Below are 4,148 nucleotides of genomic sequence, written 5' to 3'. Positions count from 1 at the left end.
CTTGGTGATTCTGTTTTTGTTTTATAGGAGATATTTAACTGTTCTTTACAAATGAGGATAAATTTAAGTTTCTAATAAGAATGGGTTTCACAAACATGTTAAACACAATCTTTGTAACGGTGCATGCAAACTGCTTGTTAGGATTTGGGTTTTCTTTGTTTCGATCGAGGGCTCTCTGTTTCTAAAACTGTCCTCAAACTCATTCACGATCCATTCTGATTCCCTGTGTTAGCCCCCTGAGCCTCGGAGTTACAGGCGGGTGCCATCCTGATGAAGGCTTGCACCTTTAGTGACATTTTAGTGACATCCCCAGCTGCTGCCTGCTGGAAGGCTGGAGCCTATCTGATAGCACTGTTTGGAGATGGAGGAGGCCGGGAGGGAGGCAGGCCTGGCTGCTGCAAGAATTAGCTCTGAACATAGTGGAGCACGTCTCCTTATTATGTGCTGGGGAATCCGTTCATAGCAGCCCTATTTATAATAGCCAGAACCTGGAAAGAACCCAGGTATCCCTCAACGGAAGAATGGATGCAAAAAATGTGGTATATATACACAATGGAGTACTATTCAGCCATTAGAAACAATGACTTCATGAAATTCTTAGACAAATGGATGGAGCTGGAGAACATCATACTAAGTGAGGTAACCCAGTCTCAAAAGATTAATCGTGGTATGTACTCACTGATAAGTGGATATTAGCCTAGAAAATTGGAATACCCAAAACATAATCCACACATCAAATGATGTACAAGAAGAATGGAGGAGTGGCCTGGTTCTGGAAAGACTCAGTGCAGCAGTATAGGGCAAAACCAGAACAGGGAAGTGGGAAGGGGTGGATGGGGGAACAGAGGGAGGGAAGGGGGCTTATGGGACTTTCGGGGAATGGGGGGCCAGAAAAGGGGAAATCATTTGAAATGTAAATAAAAAATATAGAATAGAAAAAAAAAGAATTAGCTCACTGGGGGTGTGCCTTTGAAGGGTAAATTTTGTCAGGATCTATTTGCAAGAGCTGGGATTTGAAGACCTTGAAGGCTGAGGCTCACTGTAGTCTGATGCTGAGACAACCTCAGTGTCACTGTCCTTCTGGACACGGATAGAACAAGGAAAGCAATGAGCCAAGGAAGGTTGAACTCAGAAAATGGTAAATAAACACCAGGAAGGCATACTAAATATTAACAGCCTTTCTCAGGACAGACCGATTTAAACACAATTGCCTGGCACTATAGATTGTATCTCAGAAGGCACAAGATCAGGGCAGAAGGCCATATCCAGGCTCAGGATACCCTGAGGACAGCAGTCAGCATGTCCCTTCGCCAGATGGGGCTGTATAGCTATGATCTGACACTCAACAAGAGTGAGCATGTCTTACATTTTTGTGTGCCTAGCCTTTAACGGCTGAGTCCTCTCTCCAGCCCCAGAACGAGCATGTCTTCCAAGTTGAATGGAAATGTTTAATACAGGAGGCACGACATCATGTCCAAGGACAAAATTCACCTCAGGTGAAAAAGGCCTCTGGCTTTTTCCTGGAGTCTTAGTAATGAGAACAGGCTGTGAAGTTTCCCAGTATCTAGAAGGAGCTGTGAGTTTGAATTCACTTTAAATCAATTTTATCTAGGCATGCTTTAATAAGTTGGGGTTGTTGCAATTATCATCTTGATGAGTTGGACAGATTTCCACCTTTGAAACCAGTGTGGGTAGCCAGGCAGTGGTGGCACACGCTTGTAATCCCAGCACTTGGGAGGCAGAGGCAGGTGGATTTCTGAGTTTGAGGCCAGCCTGGTCTACAGAGTTCCAGGACAGCCAGGGCTATACAGAGAAACCCTGTCTCGGGAAAAAAAAAGAAAGAAAGAAAGAAAGGAAAGAAAGAAAGAAAGAAAGAAAGAAAGAAAGAAAGAAAGAAAGAAAGAAAGAAAGAAAGAAAGAAAGAAAGAAAGAAAAGAAAAGAAAGAAAAGAAAAAAAGAAAAACCAGTGCAAGTACCAAGGTATGGTTCTATTTGTCCCGTGTTTCCTGGTCTTCAAGGCAGCCACGACTCAGAGTCCAGAAATGGATTTCCTTTGTATTTTTTGAGATTGCTTGTGTTTTGGGTGTGTATGTTTCCTTTTTAAGTTATTTACCCACTGGCAAACTTTTGGATGGCTTGCAGTTTGAGGCTATACCAAACATATTTCTCTGGCTTTAATATACCTTTATCTATCTATCTATCTATCTATCTATCTATCTATCTATCTATCTATCTATCTGTCTGTCTGTCTGTCTGTCTGTCTGTCTGTCTGTCTAGAGCATATGTGTTAGAGGTACAATATGGCCAAATGAGTATAATAATAACTTGGTGATTTTGTATTTTTGTCCAAATTGGCATTTTGTGAGCCAGACTCAGGAGTGAACATTTGAATTTGAATCACTGTAAGAGGTTTCCCTCAAATACACCCTCTACCCCCACCTCAGGAGCTGACTTTTTCTATGTTCCCCTGGTTGAGAACCCAGGACAAATGCGTACGTGTGCATAATACATATATGGCATGGTTTGCATGCTGATCTTTGGTCTCACCCCTGGGTCCCTCTGGGAATCTGAATTCCAAGTTAAGAACTTTTGAAGAACAATTAAGAACATGATAAGTATGTTTGGTATGTTAGTAGGAAATATGCAATTTGAGCAGAGTCATGTCCATTTTATAAATAAGACAAATTTAAATAACATGGCCCACAAGCCCATTGGCTGGTGAGTTAGATCTAGGCCTTCTTAATTGAATTCCACCTACACTCCTTTCTCTGAAGTGTTTTTGCTCACATTTAATATCTACCATGAATCATATTTCTGGTTGATTCATTTGGGAGTTATTCTCCCTAACTTCTTAGAAGATGAAATATCTTTCTTTTCGAGTCAGGAAAACAAGAGAATGTGGGCACTGGTTATCATGCGAATAGATTCAGCCAGGATGAAAGCGAGTTAATACACAATGACAGTCTGTCCTTCTATAGAGCAGTGTCAAAGCTAGCCTTCCCTGGGAGCCTAAAGGATATACTATGTATTCACATTCGCTGTGGTTGTGTATACATACAGTAGACACAGCACAGTTGCAAAATGTATTGATCTTTCTGCATGTTTAACAAAAGAACAAATAGTCTAAAATGGTGAGTGGACACAGAGCCGATTATATCAGATCTGGGAACGTGCTTTTCCATGTGTTGGGCTCTAGTCTGACAGTGTGTTTGGGGCCTAGTTAGTATTTGTCAGGCTGCCATAATATAATTATTCTATCTTCCCAAACAGAATGAGTTCTCTGTCTGCCTCATTGTAGCTCAACCCTCCAGTTGATCCTGCAGGTTAAAAGCAGGCCAATGGGCTCCTCAGCTTCCTGCAGATGGGCTTTCGTGGTAGTAATGCTGCCCCTGACCAAGCAAGGACACGTCTTTTTCCTATGGCGAGTGCAGGCACCGAAAGACCCGCCCCTCACTCGCACTATCAGAACCAAACTTCCTCTGTCCCATTTCATGTTTTTTCCTGCTCTGGTGCTCCCAAGCAAGGGACAGCTCCCCAGTCCTGAGAGTCCTAACCCAGAGCAGGCAAAAGCAAGCAGCTACCCTTAAGGTGGCTTCCATTTTCTTTCTGTCAGTGACTCAACCACTAGTCTAATTCATAGGTTTATGACTCCCCAGACTCTGTCAGAGTATTTCCTTGGAAACAGTGAGAAATGAAGATTATTCCGGGAACAATGAACTACCTTTGAGAGTCAAGTCCTGATCCCAAACAACTAGAGTGATATTGGGGAGACTCACATCAATTCAAGCCAAATGATGAATATTCAGATTGTGCTATGAAATTTCTCCATATATTCTATGCCTGATTGTATGCTAGAGCTAGCTCACATGCCCCGTAAGTACTCAATAAATCTGTGAACAAGTCGCTAAACCATCAACAGTTTGAAACTGCCCCATCGGCAAGCCATGTAAATCAGAGCATTTCTGACCTCCCTTTCAGACAGGCGGTGTATCAGCTTCCCACCGGTGTGCTCTATCGATCGCTGCCATCCCATCCATATCATTTCCCCGAGGGAGAAGACATCCATTCCAGGAGATAAGCAGCAGCTGTAAAGTCAGTCACACTGCACATCTCTTGGCAGACACAAATGCTTGTTCTAGTTTTCTTTC

At 42.7% G+C, this 4,148-nt stretch overlaps 1 long non-coding RNA gene across 1 annotated transcript in view; it reads left to right on the top strand.

The window, feature by feature from the left end:
* Positions 1-4,148, top strand: part of LOC127670729 (uncharacterized) — a 621,253-nt gene that overhangs the window by 91,981 nt on the left and 525,124 nt on the right. The gene's annotated exons all lie outside the window — the stretch shown is intronic.

Source organism: Apodemus sylvaticus, chromosome 20 (assembly GCF_947179515.1).
Source record: "Apodemus sylvaticus chromosome 20, mApoSyl1.1, whole genome shotgun sequence".
NCBI lineage: Eukaryota > Metazoa > Chordata > Mammalia > Rodentia > Muridae > Apodemus > Apodemus sylvaticus.
The sequence above is the reverse complement of the archived record's forward strand: the minus strand, read 5'-3'. Positions and strand labels throughout refer to the sequence as shown.